Genomic DNA, 20,594 nt, shown 5'->3' on the forward strand with positions numbered 1-20,594 from the left:
AAATATCTGTTCATTCTAAATATAATTTATACATAATATAATTGCCAGCTTTTTAAAATGGAGGAAGGAAAAAGGGGGGAGACAGCATGTAGTGTGAGTCACATTCATGTGAAGTTAAATGTATATTTTCATTTTCATATCAGAAGTCAGCTACTGATTAAAAGTTCGTAATGACCTTCCCTTGGCTGCAATTTATCTTTTATCAAGAGGAGAGGAGAGGAGAGGAGAGGAGAGGAAAGTTTTTAAAGGGTGACTATTTAATGTCACCAAGTACGTCTCTGCTAAAATCAAGAGGGAAAAAAGAAGTAGCTCTTGACAGATTTAATTTTTTAAGTACTTTAGCTCTCATAGTTAAAAGGTTGCAAACCCCTGGTGTAACTGTCAAGATTATAAGAAGAAAAAAATTCAACATTCAGTTCATCAATGATTTCATGCTTATGATTTTTTATTAATGGTAGAGCAGACAGATTCAAGCATTTATCATCAATTAATGTAAAACATCTTCATGGTCCAGTAGCATTTAGGAGGATCTATTGGCAGAAATGTCCAATACCACAGTCCTGGTTATAGGGGGTTGCCTTTGCTTCTTGGAGGGTTATGTGCCAAACTACTGGCAAACTGTTCCTTCAAAGGTTGGCACTGTCAGCCTGTTTGACCCATTACACCACAGTTTGTAAATGCAACTGTTGTAGCTGGGCCTTAAAACAGATTATTTATAAAGCATGTCATATCTAGACTTTAGTTACATTGCAAGTCCAAGTTAATTTTGTTATGTTTTGATACATTTTTATCACTTTAATTGCCCACAGAAGTTACTGCACACAGCTTGGACACATTTTTCTCAATTTTGGTGGCAACATCTGAGCAACTGTATCCATTTGGTGTGGCCCAGGCAGTGTAGATGGGTTATGTGGAATACTAAACAGCACTTTTTGCCTCTCGAGGCTTAATCTATGGAGCTGTCAGGGCGGGGAAGGTAACAGCAACTGGTCCAAAGAGGGAGCAAATTTATGTGACTCTCCCACAGATATAGACACATACACACACACACACACACACACACACACACACTGCATCTGTCGGTTACCACCCCGTCAGGCACACACTACTTTGCCACCTGCATGCTGGCAAGATACACAGGTGGTAGTGAGGTAGGGGAGATGGTAATTGCTCTTCCTGGTCCCATAGTCACAGTATAAGATAAACTGCAGCCATATTGAGATGGATGCTCGCCAGATATATGTGATTCTTAAGTGTGAAATGCAACTACAAACAACTCAACAGATTAGATAGAATAAGGAGAATGGTGTGTGTGTCTTAGCCTATGATTGTTCCTCTCTCAGTTGTGATCTATATGCATCTCAGAGTCTGAATGTGACTTCAGATCCAAACACTGTTTTCGTTCTCTGTCAGCTGTTGTTCCCTGAGGTTTTATTCTCTGATCACAGCCAGAAGTGGGTCTTGGTACACCTTCATTAGAAATGCATATTATGCACAAGGTAAGCGCAGAGAATAAAAAGGCAAATTCAGTATCATTCAACATTCAGAATTCAGCCACTGTTCTATGCATTCAGAATATTTCCTGTGTCTCTACATAGAGAAATTGATGGCCAGCAAGTAGGTTTATCAAGACAAATGTTTGTTTACCAAGAAGATAGTGTTAAAATAAACCTGACTCATGCGTGTTTAACTCAGGGCACAAATAATTCAGTTACATTCCCGTTGAGGAATAATGACGCAATCTACTGCATAAAATGGTGTAATTAACTTGCCGTTTCCCTGCTGATCCTTCCAGATCTGACGAGATAGTGATCAGGTGGCATGGGATGGGATTTTTTTTCGTTGTTGTTGTTGTTGAAGAGTGAGGTGAAGAAAGAGCAATGTTGGGTTACTGGGCAATTTAAATAGCAGTAATTGAAACTGGAATTTTAGAAGGTGGCAATGATCCCAAACTGAGTATGGCTCAGAGGGCACGTTATGTTTTATGTGATTAAGAATGTGAATCAGTGGGGGGAAAAATGAATACACCTTACCTTAATTACGAAACCCAAACACATTACTTCAATCTTGCTATAAAATACTGTTCAAAATGTTATTTTGAGATGGAGTAACAGGGGACCTGCACAGCAACTCGACTGCACACTGTACATATGCAGTGGTGTGTCCAGGGAGAGCTTAGCAACCAGCCCCCAGAGCAAATACTGTAGACTGGCCACCATGGGTGATCCCCATAAATGCTTGAAATGAACTAGTTTGTAAGACACGTTGTAAGGTCACTTCTAAAGGCGAAAGTGTTTCTACCTGTTCCAAAAAAACACACTTGAAGGCGGGGCAAAAAGTCTGCCATCGTAGAGAGGGTTGCGACGTGATCAGTCATACAAATTAGGATGATGGCACACACTTGAGCAGTCTCTCCTGAAAGTCGTTTTGTGAACACAGAAGTGATGGAAGTTGTGTGATGAATGAAAAAAGACCTTAAGAGAGAAGTACAAATCCTGCATACATTCAAACCTCTGCACACATCGGAGAGCGAAGTGGGTGTGATGGTCGGATTGTTTTTGTTCTTTTTTTCCCTACCACTCAAGGCATCCATTAATTTATGTACAACATGAAAATCAATTAGCGCAATATTGAAAGTTGCCGTAGTTGTATGTAATCCATCACGCTGAACTAGTCTGCAGTTTGTCAAAGTGACATTATTGTTGTCAGGTAATTCCACACAGATTCAAGCCAGTTAACTGCAATAGAATGCAACAGTTTAGTTTGTACAAAAATGAATGCAAACTTGATCTTCATAGCGGTGGATTGCACAAGTCATTCTTGACATAAATTAATGGAAGCCATGACGCCTGGAATGATGTATGTAAGATGCTATTAAAGCAATAAAAATAGCAATAAAATATGTACATAACTGTTGCAAATAAATCCAGCACCAGTGTGGAAAATACTTTTTGTGAAATCCTATGCTTCTTTTTGCCAACCACTAGCACAAGCTGGCGACACTTGTACTTCAATCTGTTAGTTTATAATGAATTTTAATGTTATATATGCTTTTGTGTCTAGTCACCTTGTCTTGGTCGGCCAGCAGCTATGGTTCAGCTATTGTTAGCTGCCTTGCCTGTTAGCCATAATTAACAAACTAGAGAGCTGCGACTGGAAATAAATCATCATTCTGTAACTTCTTGTTGCCACGATGATGATGGAGAGCCACAGCTGTCCTCACTGTGATAAATTGGTCTGGACATGCCCCGTCTCCAGCCGTAGTAGATGATGGGTCACATTTCACTGTTCATACATTGTTACCACAAGGTCCAAAGTCACATCAGAAGGCTGCATGTAAACCACTGTAAGTATCAGTTTATCAAGGAGGAAGAAATTAAAGACAACAATCTTATTCAAACCGAGCCACATGGATATCCAAACAGTCGCAGCTGAAATAACCATGCAGCAGCTGCTACTGAAAAATTGATATATTCTGCTGTGTTGTTTTGAGTGTGAAAATGATACGTTGTGTCTTGGGGACTTAACCGTGAGGAATGTGCAAAGGCTGTAGCGAATAATAATTGCTGTAGGTCATGTATGCTAGAGTTTAGAACCAATCATGGAGTCACAGAGTGGAGAATAAAATGGGGTCTGCAACCTGCTTAATGCAGAGAAGCAGGGAGGAAAGTATTTCTTGTCTGTGAACCCCTCTGCTGTTTGATATGAGCATGGCATAGAAGCATATCAGTTCTTAAATGATTGACAGCATACGGCGATCTCATGTTTGCTGAACATGTCTTGCTGCGGCTGTAAATCCAGTGAGACTGCCCATGTAAGATGCAGAGCTTCAGTTATAGCAAACAGAAGAAAGAGATTAATTCGATCAAATCTAAACTGTCAGAGGGTTCCCTCCAGAGCTCTTCTGATGAAGGCTTGACTTGTTGATTGGATCAATTAGGAAGCATCCAGTATTTCTTGCTGGAAACCAGAGCTGGAAGGCCCATTAACATCTTATGGGACAGCCATATATGCCACATCAATGGCACCTCAATTGTACCTCAGAGACATGGATACAACTCCTCATAAAATCAAGTGACTGTTTAATGAGAATTGTATGGCAAGCTGGCTGCTGTTAAACCAGGGTTGTTGTTTTTTTACAACATTTTTTTATTCATATCACAGTAACACATCTCAAAGACATCTACATCTCCTCCTTCATTTATTTAGTCTTTTTTCTGCTAAAAAGAAAAATCATAAAAACAGGTTTATTAGCTCAACAATCTTTTCACTTTCATGACAGTAAAGCCTGCCAGGCCAGCACGAGACTGTTAGCTCTCCACTGCAAGTCTAGACAATTCTGAAACAGCTGCTTCTTTAATGCTAATCACTAGTGTTTGTTCATTGTCTCCCAGTCCCTGATCTTCAGTGCAAGTGACAGCCAGTTTAAACAGCATGACTTATCGCCATACCATGAGAGCGTCTATGCATGACACTCGCCAGCTACAGTTGCAGCTCTGATGCAGACACTGTACATTAAGTCTCCCAGAGCTGTGTCATCCCACCCTGATGGAGCGAGCTGCTTCTCACCTTTTCTGACAGGTGCCCATCTCATTCCCACTTCAGAAGCATTGTCCCTGTGCTCCTGTCCAAATCCTCCAGAGAACTACAGGAAAAGACAGGCTGAGTTGCGACAGTCCAAAGTGTTAATTAATAGAATCTCTCACGTATCAGCGAGTTGGGAGACTCCATAATCTTCTGCAGCAAGAAAGGATGGGCGAGTATTGCAGAGGTAAGGTAGCTGAACAACTGAGTCTCATTTATCCTCATCCCCCTTTACTGTAGACATCCTTCTGTCATCTTCACAATTCATTGTTTGTCATTTGCCTGCACATGAACGCACAGTTGCTCATTCATCCCCCCTCCTTTTATCAATTCCCCATTGTCACCCCACATACCCTTATGCTACCGCAGCTCTCTCCACCATTACCTGAGGTTGCAGTGACAGCAGCACAGCAGCAGTGGTGTGATAAATGCAGGGCCATGCTTTGAATATCATCTATAAAGCATGGTAACTGAAGACATCAGTCTTCTTGTTTGTTCATTCCTTTCCTTGTGCGCAGTCTCTCTTTCGCTCCCATCCTCCCATTTTGACTGTCCCGCACATGCTCCTCTGTCATCATAGTGGATCCGTTTGTTCTCACCGCTGTCGCCATCTGATTCTTTATGGGTCTCCTTTAGAGTTGTCCAGGCTCCACAGGTGGCAGGTTATACTCCATCTTAATGAGCAGTGCTGTCAACTTTCTAAAAGGGTGAAGATTTAATGAGCCCTTACAATCTCTCTTTTCTCCATAAATAAGACCACTTTACGTGTGCTCATACCATGTTACTACACAATGTGACCACTTTTGTTTGCATGATGGGGGGTAAATTACAGGGTAATACAAAGTAGCTATATTTTGTATTAGCTGTCTATTAAACATTAATGCATTCTTTTCAACACTTTTTACTACAATATGGTTATAGCTAGGTGATATTTACAGTAGGTATATGTATGCCACATATTGTGAATCTATCTCTATATTAGTGTAAATACTAATTACAGGTAAAATTTAACAAATATTAAAAGATGTATGTAGAATCATAATAAGGACTTTCTTTCATCAATATACAATAAACCACTTATGTCTTAACTTTAACTCCAATTATCTAAGTGCTTTTTGCCAGGATAAAGCCCCATTTACCCCAGGCCAATTCCCTGAAAGCATTCAAAATCAATTAATCAGAGTAATGGAATTGTTTTGTTGGTCTGTTTAACTCTTCCTTCCAAAAGGTCAGTGGTGCCCTGGAGATTGGAGAGAATGTGTTATATAGTCAAAACTGTGCAGCCAACTTCCTTCTTGTATGACCAGTGATAAAAACTCTCTCCACAGTAGTCATACAGTGTTTTATGTGCTTTTTGTGCCCACTACAGGAGTGCATTCAGAGAAAGGTCCATAGAATTCTGTCCAGATGAAAATGTGATAGTGCTTTAACCTTCACCAGCCATGTGGACTTGCAGAACAATGGTTTAGGTAGTGAATAAAGCTACACAGAAAAGATGTAAAGAGCAGGAGATAGGAAGGACACTGGAGCAAAGGAGAAGCCAAACATAGCACACAGCAACCACCATTTTATTCCTCATTGGGCTTTGTTACAGCAAATGTAAAGCAGATAGCAGGTAATGATGCCAGATTCTGTAAATGGGAGATTTCAATTTCACAGCCCCTGTGCCTGTGAAGATGATTCTTGGAGCCTATTTAATCAAGTGATCTACTTAGGCAAACTCATTTCGCACTTTTGTATGTTCTTTTTATCGCGATCGGAGCTATCCAAACAAGAATGTTTGTTGAGGCTAAAGACATCCAGTGGCACATGGCTTTTTCTGTTTCAGAATGTCAAAACTGTGTGCACAAAAGGGGTGAAAGTTTGACGCTTCAACCCAAGATCAACAGTCTGTATGCAGAACATCACTGAGATGTCTTTCTCAGAAACACACAGACTGCCAAATTAAAAAATTAAACACCAGCTCTGAAATGTGTGACTGTAGCACTACAAATGAAACTACTAGAACAGAGGCAATATTAGTAGTCCAGCTGTGACAGGGGAGATCATAGAGGAAGAAAATAGAAGTAGGCTAGCATTAGATTTGCCGTCACCAAATAATGACTTTGGCCTTTAATTAGGCTCAGCAGATTACCTGCTTGATCTAAAGTCTATAGTATCTGTATTAGGGCTGTCACTTTTTATTAAAAATTTGAAAATACATTCAAATGTGATTCAAGTGTAATGACCTGTTTGAATTCAAAATGTACAGTCTAGAAGTACAACAGACTGTTAGTTAAGTAGTTTACCTTGTGATTCAGCAGAGGGCACTTGACTATCAGCTTGACCTATGGATGCCCTACTAACCTGTCAGTAAACTAAGTTAGTAATGTTAAGTTGTTTGCTACAGAAACGAGTAAAGCATGGAGCAAATAATTATCATGGTCTTCTCCTTACTCAGACAAATATTTTAGCAACACGAAAGAAGTGACCTCCTGTGAGCTTCCCCCTAGATAACAGCTTCAATTTGTGTTTCCTTGTGTGCATCTTTATATGGTTCGGTAATGGGCTCGGCATTTGGCCGCCTGCATCATACAACACTATGGCCTGCCTATAGCTTTGTAAAATGAAAAGGAACAGGAGACATACATAGCTGATAGCTAAATGCAAGTATCATCATGTGCGCCGATGTGTACAATATATCATGATCTATAATATTTTAAATGACATTTAAATCCACTGGCATGCTGCACAAATACATTTGAATAAAAACCTGATCTGTGTGCAGCAAGCCTTCAATTTGGCTCTTTCTGTCGCAGTCTTTCAGTTTAACTTGCCCTCTCAGACAGACTCATGATGAACTCTCAAACTGAATTGATTACAGCAGCTGTTTGATTGTTGGCTGTCCATCTGCTCCGCCCTCTAAATTGTAACCCCTCCAAGAAACGGTGGCTGGCTACTCTCACATCCCCGTCCCCTTCTGCGCCACTTCCATCAACAACCTTATTCAATTCCCCTGAAGCACATGAAATCAAATTTGCACACAGTTCTGAGCTTTGCCCCTGTTGATTTTTAGTGCGGGACAAATTATGTTTGCTTTTTCAGAGAATAATCTGAACTCAATTACTTTTTGTACTTGAGTGATTGCAAAAAAGACACAGTTAATGCTGAAAACACACTTTCCTCTTTCTGATTCAAAATAGTTGTTTGTTTGGTTACACTCAACAGTTTTGAACTCAATTGATGTCTTCTGTTTACTGTTACCGTCTGCAATGTGAAATTTTTTCCAGCTGTTATACAGTATGTGTCTGGGTAAGGGTTCACTGAGTATAAAGAGATAACAAGGTGGGTGGCTTAAGAATAATGTCAAAGCTGAGGTTCTGTATATCAAATAGCAGATACACTAGTTAGGAAAATCAGTTGTATTTTTCTGAGCTATTATGTAGATATTTACAGGTAACCTAACACCCATTATTCTTTGCTCTCAAAAAAAAAGGTTTTATCTTTTCATGTAGTCAGGTTGCTAGTAATTATCATGGTCTCCTTATTCACAGACAAATCTTTTAACAACATGAAAAAAGTGACCTCCTGTGAGCTTCTCCCTAGATAACAGCTTCAATTTGTGTTTCCTTGTGTGTATCTTTATATTGTTCGGTAATGGGCTCGGCATTTGGCCGCCTTCATCATACAACACCGTGGCTATAGCTTTGTAAAATGAAAAGAAACAAGAGACCAGTGGGAAATGGCAAATGATGTGTCATATTTAAAGGAGTTAATACATTTCAAAACTGTCCATAGAAGCTGCTGCTGTAGGTTCTTTACTCATCAGTCTCTTCTTTTAAATTTTGATTTGTCTCTCTGAATGGATTATCTGTAGTTTTGTGCTTCATGACAATATGATATAGTATATCCACCACTATTTTGTGACTAGTGCAAAGGGAATCTCATACCTTTAAGAACATGTCAGGGAGTTCAAGTAAAATGGATATCAAGGTGAAAAAAAGGTCTCTAGATCTAAAATCATAGGTTTACACAAGTGGCACATTCATGTGTTGGCTCATGATAAGGCAAATGTAGCTGAAATAGATCATGCCACTTGACTGTTAAATCTCTCAATATTTATGTATTCGAATACCATTGTGTTAACCGGATCGTTTGGTATTTGTCTGCCCTGGCACAATGAAAGTTACTCAGTGCCATGCTACTGTTGAATAATGTAACATTATTCCAAAACCGCAATAGTCCAAAAAAATGCCCCATTGGACCGAAGATCCATTAATCCAACAGCCCACTATTCCTAAGGTACAAGAATTCACAGTCATGTATGTAACGTAATTTATGTAATTCATATTTATTTTAACCCAAGCATGATCTTTTTCTTAACATACAAGTAGTTTTGGTGCCTAAACTTAAAAACTGCAACCATTTTACAACATTAACCACATGTTTATTATTGTTACCCATGACCACAAAGGTCTTCTGTCGATTGTCATCTTCGTCCTTTCCTCCATGTCCAAACACACTAACTAAACACACAAGATATTAAATGCAAAAACTCCAAGGAGAGTGCATATTTTGCACAAAAAAAAAAACAGGCTTTGGAGTATTGGGATAACAAGCTTTCAAACTCATGGGCTTCTGTCCAATGGGACATTTTTCAGACTTTTGGGGTTTCTGAATAATAGGCCGTCGAGAGGCCAGGTGTGTCACTGCAGAATTGTAAGGTCAGAGATTTAGGCTAGTTTGTATCTAACGTAAGTTTCAAGATGCATTTTCTATTTGGGCCACATGTCTTATAAGCTGAATCAGTAAGCGCATTTTTATTCGCTTTTAATTGGGATATGTTAATTGGTATAAGCTGGGGCAAAAATACGAGCAGTCAGAGGATCAGGCAGGTTTTAAATAAATCAACAGTTTAGCCAAACTTATTTGAGAAAAGAGAAAACAACAATGTGTGCACAGTTTTCTATTATGAGGAAATTGAGAACATTTCAGGTACATTCACTTTTACCTCCAAAAAAAGTGGTTTATGCAATCAACTAAACTGTGCTTACAGCCTGTTGTGTTCATTGTTTGTAATGCACATTATTTTGGTGAGTACAATTTAATCCTAATTAAGGAAAGGAAATGCTTTCATTAAAGAGCATAGGAAAGAGGAACTTATCATTCCTAGTGTGGTGTAAATTAAAGACCCAAAAGAGGGAACTATAACGACATCTGAACCTAAGTCAGTGGTTAATCTTGTTAGCACAGTAAGCTACAATACACTATGTGAGAACAGGATGTGGGCGAGAGTGTCTCAATGAGAGTAGAGCCTGTGTCATCTGTAACTCCACGCAACAGTAAGAGTCAGCCATAGTCCACTCACTTGCAAACTCCCTGGGGCTAGAACTCCTTAAAGAGAGAAAATTGGGAGGATCGCTATGACTGAGCTGCATAGCGGCAGCTCCACCTCAAACAGCCCATTCCAAACTCAATTACCACACATCTGCACCCCCGCCGCCAGCCCTGGCAATCCCAGGAAACTCTGGGATGTGTGGCCAAAAAAAAAGAGCTTTATCTTTTGGCTGCTCAAGTAGCAGAACACCTAAGGCTTTCAGTCTGTTGAGCACTGGGACTGAAACTGCAAATGAGGTCTGTCACATCAGCATTTGCAGCTTTTCATAGCTCTAAAATGTCATAAATCCTGGGAGAATAGAGAGAACGCAAGCTTGATTTGAAAGGGAGATGAAGTTTAAGGATGGAAACATGAGCCCAGTAGGACGATGCAGAATCCTGACATTTCCTCATCATGCAGGATGAAGAATGAGCAAAGTAGTATTGTGTAAAATACTTGTTTTAGACAAATACCTTGCCTCTCCATGGGCTACAGAGAAAGCAAACATGCAGCTCTGGCATTGGCAAATTTACAGGCTGAGACAGAAGGGAAGATGCCTTGTTGTTAGGTTAATTTAGACCCTTTATGCCAAAACCATAAAACCCTTTCCACCTAATATAATGGCTTTGTGATTGAGTGGCTTATTATTTGACTATATAAAAATAAAAATAAAAAGATGCTCATTAGGTTTCCCTTTCGGGAAGTGTCTTTGTGTGTCAACATTCCCTCATTCACAGTCAAGAAGTGTTTTGGGCACGGTGGGGTGTCTTGTCTCCCATGAAAGTTGGAACATTATGATACCAGCCAGGGCTCTGTTTAATTACCATCTCTCTTTCTGCCCCATTGATTTACATTGTGAGTCCTTTAATTATACAATTCATCACCTTTTAAACATGAAAAACGGTGTAAAACGCATGCTAATTAAACCCTGTCGAAAGGTTTTCTGCAAGGACCCGGTAAATCAAGCAAATGGGCTGTGTGGAATCTGTGTATGTACAGTATGTATGTTGTTTCATTGTTTTTTTTTCCCCTTTCTTCTGCGTGTTGCCATCAATTCTATTTAATCCTCAGCAGCAAGCTCGATGTCTTTGGAAGCAGGTCCCGTGAATTAATTTTAATGCTTTTGCTTGCTATGGCTTTTTTGCATTTTGTTTTTTGTTCTATGTCATAATGATACAAAGCTAATAGGGAGAACACAGCTCATTCTCATCCAACATCGATGAAGAAGAATTGATGACTGGAAAAGTTCTCTGATAATAGAAGTTAATGGATTAACACCCCTTTATTTTGACACTGTGGCTGCTTGTGTAGAAGGTGTGTGTTGGTGTTCACAATCACAATTTTTTTCTTCTTCTATGTCTTTGTCATAGTATATTAAAGGAAAATTCAATAAAAAGATTAAAACCAGTAATGAATTGATGCTGCCAGTGTTGTATTCCTCTCTGCAATAGAGCTCTACTGTGCAAAAACACATCAATTATCCACACCGGTGCAGTGGGCACTGTAGTTTATTTTGAGTCAATACTACAAACAATGTCCATCTGCTGTAAATACTCACTGGAGCACAAAATATGTATTAATCCACAACTGCACTATTTACTTTTATTTGAATGATGTTTGCTCAAAACTGCAGTGCCCAGGTGTTTTAATAAATTCCTTAGTATTTGTTTAAAAGTTAAATATACAAAATTCACTTGCCTCTGGATGTGACAGAGACAAGATAAAACTCACCGAAAACATCATTGTTAGTCTTTTCACAGCCTTTTCAACAATCCCTAAAGCAGGTTTGGTCAAAATAAACCTTTACTTCAACAAGTTAAACATGGAAATATTCATGAAAAGGGCTGCAATGGCCACAACATAAACTAACTACAATCGTTGGAGTCTAATGCGCCACCAAAGTACTGGTAACAGTGCTTCTTTTGCCGCTGACAGACTCACATTGTTATTCTGACAACATTATAGAAAGGATTTCTACAGAGTCACAATGGCTTGACACTAAATAGTAAATGGACTGTACTGTATATAGGTGCCGTTTCTATCTTTCGACCACCAATGCACTGTACACTACATGCCCACTCACCCCATTCACACAAATTCATACAATAATGGCAGTTGCTGCCATGCAAGGTGCCAACGGCTCACCAAAACAGAAACTAATCATTCACATACACACTACATCAGGAGCAGTTTGGGGTTCAGTTTGGGGTTCAAGTCGAAGTGTCCTTGAGCAAGAGGAGCTGCCAACCTTCCGATTAGTGGACGACCCGTTCTACCACTGACCCACAGGTGCCACTACATCCCATAGGCCAAATAGTAATTTGACCTTGCACATTATAACATTATGACTTAATTCAAAGTGGACAGAAACAAAATAACAAGTCCTTAATTCACTGAGGTAGATGAGAAAAACAGGAGTTGCACAGGAAGCAGACCGGGTATGAAAACAAACCATTGAGAGGCTGCAATGGAAACACAGGCTAAGAGGGTGATGTCGATCTCTGCTAAGGTCACAATGACTCCACTGTATCTTTATGTAGCAGATAGTTGTTTGCTGCTATATTAAGGTTTTAATATGTTATATACTTAACCTTTAAAATGAAGATCAGGAACGAGTGGGATTGGAGTTTAGTGGCGCAGACAGGGTAAAGAAGGCAGACAGTATTGAGAGACAAATTAATGCATTCCGTCTTTTTATGGGATTCTATTACAAAAATATAGAATAACATCTGCCTCATTCTAAACACATTTTTTTAGAGCACTACAAGAGAGAATTGAGTCCCTTTGGCACCAACTACCTCTATAAACTGGAATTTACTTCCACAAAATGCATGGTCTGTGGAGGCCCCAATGAAATGCTGTCTCTAATACCCATACCTCAGACAGTGAGAAATACTTTGTCTCTCAAATCCATTCACTGGTGCGAAGATGATGAAAGGTTGAGAGGAAGAACTCTCCTCCCCTGTTGGAATTGATGGCTCTTTCTCCTTCTTGACACCTCGCACTGTCAACAGCTGTCACCAGAGTGGCACACAGAAATGAAATAGTCACGGGAACGACAAACGGTACAAAACTCATAACAACAGCTCATGCCATTTTGTTAAGGCGCATCGGCATGGAGGCTGCTGCACAAAGGGTAGATGTCTTCTTGATTCAGCCTGTGAGACCTGAGCTTTGGCATTTAGAAACAGAGGTCACTAGTTCAGCTTGTCCCAGAGTTAAATCACAATCCTTATATTCATCTTTCCTTTATAAAGACATAAGATATGAATGTATGAGGTGTCACTAAATACATTGTTTAATGTAAGTGAGAGGTCTAAACTCAGTGATGTGCTAATGTATAGACAATGTCAATCAAGTTGCAGATCCATTCCACAAGGACATACACACACACAAACTATTAACCAGACTACTGCAGTGGCACTTTGAAGTCTCTAGTTTCAGCGAAGGAAAACAGAAGCCAACGGTGCTTTCGCATAACCTTGCCTGGTGTATAATAATTTTACAAAATTCTCCTGTATTGTTATGTTGTGCAGCTCGTATCCAAAGGCAAATCATCAGTGAATTAATTTGAGTAACTGGCGAAATATTTGGTGTCGGCGGAGAACTGGGGGCTTTTTAAATGTCACCTTCTCTATATTCTGGGGATGCTGAGGCTTTTTAAATGGCACTGCATTAATGATGTGCGATTAAATGCTCAATATCAAATAGAGCCTGCTTCAATTACAGTTCGTTCAGTTTTGCTGTTGTGTGGCCTTCAGTTTACTTCATGAAAAGCAACTTATAAAGACACACGTTGCGGTGGCGCACGTTGGCAGCTGTGAAATTCTCCCAAGATGATATGTGCCATTTCTAGTGAACCCCTTGCTTGAAAAAAGACTTCTTTTGTGGCTTTCCTCTCTTGATCCAACATCAGTGACCAAATTGAAATCCTCTCCTCTGTAGTGACCTGCAAATATCTGGGGACATGAGATAGGAGCGCTCACTGCCTTGAACAATGCCACAGAGTTAGGCTCTGATTCATGCTGAAAACGGATTAATTTCTCCACAAATTAAGTGCTAATTCTTCTCTTATCTTTGCCCCAGACTCTCATTGAGGGAGTTGCCTTTCTCTCTTCTGCAGCCTTTTTCTGTCTCTTGCTCGTGGCTCTGACTTTGTGTGACGGGGCTTGGGCATGAGCTGTGACTGGCACTACCCTTTCCCATGAGCCTGTTCTTTAGAACTCAGAGACATGTCCCATATGTCCTCATTTCCTACTCTGAAAGACGTTTGTGAGCTAATTTACCCCCTGAGCTGCTTAAGTATTTAATGACAGTGACCAATTCAATTAGATGTGTGAAGTACATGCCTGTCATACACCCACAAACGGGTACAATGTACCCATAAATGTAAAACTTGGTATACAATAACAAAAAGTAATTTACCACTTGATGAGAAATGTGAGAGAGTGACCTTTGTTTTGTGACGATGACCACATCATTCTTTCATGCTAGGGACAGATAGCGCAGGGTGGAATTTCTTTCCGTTTGCTTTATATCACTTCACAAGAGAACGACGGTCACAAATCAAATCCCAGCAAGCAGAAAGCAAGAAGCAGTGTCTACTATCCAGCACTACAGTTTATACTTACTGCTATACCTCCATTGCCCTGTTTGACTCTGGACCTTTAGGCTATCAACAGCCTCCACCAAAGAAGCCTTTGTAACAAGGGGATACAGTGAATAGCTCGATCGTGAGATTGGCATCACCTAGCTCGTAGACGGGAATGTAACGGCGTGTCTGCCATTTAGCGAACTTTAGAAAGGACACCAAAGAAAGGACATGGATTCATTCAAACACACCTCATCATTTATTCATGAAAAGTGAGCAGGGAATTCAAAGCGTTCTTTCTTCTAGTGGTCTTATAGAGAATAATATATTTCTCGCTGGGTGATTGTGGTTTATCTACCTACCGCTTCTCATTTTACAGCACTAATGGGCTAACAGGTGAAACGTACTTACAGATATGAATGCATGCATGTGCTCACATGTAAGCGCATTAATATGCATATTTCCACAAACACGGTATAAATTGAGACTTATGTACAAGGGGTTTGAGACTACATGGCTAAGGCCAACCAGTATCACACACTTACAAACACTCGTGCAAATTCCGCATGGGCTCATTAAGTTCAGCAAATGTTGAAGTTTCCATGCACCAAATTTCTGAAGAAAATCTCATATGAGGGTTATGAGTCCCATTGGGACACTGGTGTTTCCATAAATACTGTGACATGACTCGGGTGAAATGGCCTTTGAAGTCAAAAGTGACTCATGCTGAGATTGACAGTGGCATTTAACTTCACTTGGCAGCTCCTTACCCTTTCATACCTTGATTAATAAGCCAAACTTATTATTCGCTCAAACTCCCTTAATATTGAGATAATGTGTCACATCGGGTTTTTTTAAGAGTCATTTTTCATAATCGTTGTGATAACCCTCCTTGAAAGGGGTGGCTGGGTGCACGGAGAGTGAGGGTCGGCGAGGTAGCAGCCAGGGACAGCTGTGGCACTCTATAAATGAGTATGCTAATGCTGACTGACATTTCCTTGAACAGCAGAGAGGGAGAAAACGCTTGCTCCCAATTATCCTAAACGTCAGTGTGAAATAAAAGTCCATACCCATCTGGGAATAATTCAACAAAAACATTAAAGGAATGCAATAAAACAATAACAAAAACAACATGTATATTTAACGAAAAAAGCATTACATTGAAACCTTTATTAGTTGGCTTTTAATTATAAAGTGATTAGCATTGCCCTGTCCACAGTGGAAACTTACATAAACCCTCCCACGGAATTATAAATAGACCAGTTTATAAGGGAGAGTGAATGCTCTTGTGTATTCATGTGATGTTTTCTGAAGGCCAACAGATCAGTTACTGTACGGTTAAGTGGGTGACAGAGAAGATTAAATATTTGTAAATTAGTTTTGACTGACTCAATAATAGCTATTTTAACATACAAACACCAAATGTACATGTATTATTTGGATTTAAAATCGTTTTTGCCCCAAAAGAAAAATAATTAAACTTCTATCTAGTGTTGCATTGTGGGAGAGAATACTTTTGCAACCATCTTTCGCCTAAATACCCTTCGATTTTGAATTTGTTTTCCAGTTCGGAAAAACATAGGGGTTCTTGCACCTGGGCTCAAAACATTTTGGGAACCAGTTTTTCTTTGTGTGTCAGTGGTTGGATTGTATAGTTTTAAACTGTGATTTGTCCGTCAATAGCATATTCAGCTGATATTCTGTGATCCACTTCAAATATCACTTTTTATTTCTATTTTTCAGTTTGAATAGTTATGGAATCAATCTACAGATTTCTATAAAAGAAACAGTTGAAATAGAGGGTCGTGTTAGCATGGGTACTAATTATTCCTGCTTTCAAATATGTTTTTTTTTTCTTCCAGGAGGAGAAAATATTTTTTTTTCTGATTGCATTTTCCTTTGTCCATAATTCATAGACAGCACATGTTTGGCAACATTTCAGACACATTTCAGTGCACAGTTTCAGCTGCTTTAATTTTTGTATAGCAAGGTATTCACATAAGAATAGTTTTGCTATTATAGGCATTATCATGCACTGATACAACAACCTGTTTCTGTTTAAATCTGCACATATTTCAGTGCTTTTTAAATGGTGATTTCTTATATTCATAATTAAATTTAGTATCATCTAGCAGTATAATTGCAGACTGCAGATATACACTAAATATTATATTCTATTTCTACCAATAAATTCACAGTTTGGTTAAACCATTGTACAGCATTTTATTCTCCATATACAAAACATTACTTCATACAAAATAACATCTATTTGTATAGAGGGCTTTCTATAACCTAAAAGCATAAAAAAAAAAACTAATAAATAATATAGAGTAGTCCTCACAGCCATCTAACTGTACCGAATCAAGCTTTTGTAGCAGGCAATTCACACTTTTGAATGGTAGTGTAAGTAAACATTGAATTGATTGATTGTAAGACAATTCTTAATGGCTACAGAGACTTTAAACATGAGTTGTGTTTGGTTTTAAAAACAATGAAAGCAACCTTCATCCTTGATATGTAGCCAACATCCTTTAAAAATGTTGTTCCTTCTAAACTACTATAATACTTGCTCTTACTACAGCATTTAGTAATGTAATGATCTACATAGATTTTCTTAAAAATCCCATTACATCTAATTTACCAAAACATAAAAGTTACAGCATTAAAACTTTTTGGAAGTGCTTTATGGAGCATTAGGCTCCGCAACAGCTGACCTTCAGGCATTGTAATTTCTCTAGTCTCGTTATTTTGAATGGAAAAGCTTTGCTAGCTGTAAAACCTAACTTTAATCGTTGGATAAGTTAACTTTCTTTATCTCCAGCATAGCCCCAAGGACTGCTTCATGTGAGAAACTGTTTGTGTGTTTGAGAAAGGTACTGTAGCCCTCAACCTCCTACAGATCTGAGCATTTGAATGAGCACCAGGGGCTTGTGCTTAATAGGAGCTGTCCTCCAGAAGTGGTGCTGAACTGCTGACTGGAAGGCAGCAGCAAAATGCTTCTCTTTCAGGGTGCAACTTAACTGCACAGTATCAGTTGAAATTGGGCAGCTTTTATTGTACACTGAGCACGTTAAATCAATACTTTTTTTTATATTAACAAAAGGCTCGCTCATAGAACCCACATAGAATTATCAACTAACTGCAGTCTCCCTCAGCTCTACAGAGCCTTTTAGTCTATTTTGGATTATTCAAAAACATTCATTATTGATTGATCTACCGTTTATTTTCTGTCCATCCAACACATTTTCCCATTATCCTAGATTGGACCAACAGTTGAAAACCCCAAAATCAGTTGACTACATAAATGCGAGAGAAAAAGAAAATACTCACATTTGAGAGGGCATTCATGTTCAGTGTTGGGCAGTAACTAATTACTAATACATTTCAGTATTAATATTACAGTCACTCCTCCAAAAAATAATTAGTTACAATATTACTTTTGTTGTCACCCTCTACTGATTTGAAATACAAGGCTCTAATCACATCATTGGATTCATTTTTGTAATCGTGGAGGAATCTAGTTTGAAAGATGGAAACACTCAGCAGCTGGAAATATTACCATTACTTTGATTTTAACAAACAAAACTGGATTTTAATCGTCATCTATCTATAAAGCAAGAAATCTCTGTCTGTCTGTGTGTGTGTGTGTGTGGCTATGTGTGTGTGTGGCTCAAATATCTCTGCAGATCAGGATCAGACTGACCTGAGAGTTTCAACATGGCTGCTGTGTGGTTTAAGGGTGTGCAACGTCGGCTTTGTTTGGACTACAAACATACCGTTAATAAATTATTTCCATAAATAATTTCTGAATTCCGCTGCATTTGCCAACGATCGCCACCGTAGCCACCGTGCGCACCAGAGCCAATCACTGCAGAGCCCGTGTTGAAGGTGTTTCCCAGTTGTCTCCCCCTGTCAATCTAAACCATCAGTCACTTTATAATCATATGTGATGCTGTTATACTGTGTAGTGATTGAGATCCTGACTCACAAAACATCGTGGAAAGTGACGAAGTTACGTTTTCACTCTAAATTACACATTATTACATAATAATCACCAGCAGTAAACTGACTTCCTCACTCGCAAGACGGAGAATGTTTTTAACAACTCCGCGAGTTTTTTCGCCGTGATAAGCGCTGTTTTTCGGCAGAAATGTAACGGAAGGAGTCGGTAGGACAGGCGGGAGGACAGACAGGAGGACAGACGCTTCTCCACGTAGGTACAGCTGTGGTATTTTTTTTTCCTCATATAAGTTTCCAAAGACAGTTACAGTTACTACGTTACTGTTGTTTGGTCCTGTAAACGTGCTTTGGTGGACATTTCTCTTTATTAAGTTGAGTGAGAGACCTGTGCAGTTATCAGGACCGTTCACACTGTAGTTGTTAAAAATAAATGCGTCCTGAATCTCTCCTCTCTCTCCTCTCTCTCTCTCCCTCTTGATGTATGCTGGCCTATATTCAGGACTAAATAATATGTCCTAAATGTCCCTGACGTCCCACCTTCAAACACAACCTCATTTGGCCATCCATGAAAAAGCTACTTAACCTCACACTTTTCTATAGCAATACACCTCATACGGGCACTGCACTAGTGTAACTAATTACTAATCATTTCCAGTAATAATATTACAGTTACCCCCCAAAAAAGAATTTGTTACAACCTTACTTTTGTTACTCCCCTAATGATTTGAAACCCAAAAAGCCAATCACATGCTTGGATTCATTGTTGGAATTGTGGAGGAAAATAGTTTGGAAGATGGAAACATTCAGCAGCTGGAAATATTCCATTACTTTGATGTTACCAAACAAAACTGGATTTTATGGACACAACTACCAATTTTGTGTTTGAGTAGCAGAAAAGTAATATAACTAGTTGTACTTGTAAGTAAAAAGTGAAGTAATAATGTTATTTTTTATTAATGATGAATTTTTTGAGTAACTAGCCCAACAGCAGATTAAAACGGTTCATTCTAAGGTAACAAGACACGATTATTATTTTCAGCAGAATATACAATGAGGAAAACATAGCTATGAATATTATATTCCATTTCTGCCAATAAATCCTCCTAAATGTCAGTGGACCTTTTAAGAGATAATTAAGCCTTCAAAATCATCAGATTACTATATACTTCAATGTCCATTTAAATACAGTCTGACACAAGACCTGTTATATCTTTGATTGGGTTGCTGTGCTTACTTTGTGCCTAATGTGAGCTGTCACCATGTTGTATATTCACAGATCCAGAAGAAACATGTGTGCCAGCACCTGTCCAGTTTGATGATTGATTTCTGTCCCCACTCCCCCCCCATCCTTCTTTTGTATGAAAAGTTGGCAATGTGCTGCATTTACTTCCACACCATTCATGTAAGTTTGATTGAGAGATCTGCAGAAAACAAACAGCTACATGTGGGTTTCCACACATTTACAGTCAATCGTTTGTATTAATTAATTTATTTTTAAATTGTGCCAAAACAGCTGGATTGGATTACTTAGAGGTGATATCCCACAATTCTCAGCAGCTGTGGCAGTAAAGTCTGCACTCAGCCATGTCATTGTGGTTATGCCCTCCAGTACCTACATGTGGGGCTTCAGAGATTAAAGAAAGACTGTGAGTGGAGGTGGGGCCTGGACATTGACATGCCTGTCTAGAAAAAAGAGTGCCCTTAAGTGCAAATGGAGCAGGATCAAGGGCAAAACACCAAAGCGGATTACCATGGATTCCTTAAAAATGGCTCTGGTTGTGTGGTCCCTTAGCTCTCCTACCTTCACTGCACACACCTGGAGATATGCAACATCTGAGTTGCTGTATTCCTGCTATCATATCAAGGTTACAGTCTTTGTCTCATGTGATATTATTACACAGCGATCACTTGTAGCCAGTCTCACAGTCCTAAAAACACAATACACATCTAAGATATTTGTTAGTATCGAGATCAAATGTTAACAGTCAGATGGAGCGTTACTGTCTTATGTTACTCCAGGAGTGGCCGAGGTATCCTAAATTTTAGTCCCTAGTATGGGTCAGGCTCCAGAAACACTGGATCCTACACTTCCCACAATGCAAC

The sequence above is a fragment of the Morone saxatilis genome, unplaced genomic scaffold, assembly GCF_004916995.1.
Source record: "Morone saxatilis isolate NCDOM2014 unplaced genomic scaffold, NCSU_SB_2.0 Contig1, whole genome shotgun sequence".
Classification (NCBI taxonomy): domain Eukaryota; kingdom Metazoa; phylum Chordata; class Actinopteri; family Moronidae; genus Morone; species Morone saxatilis.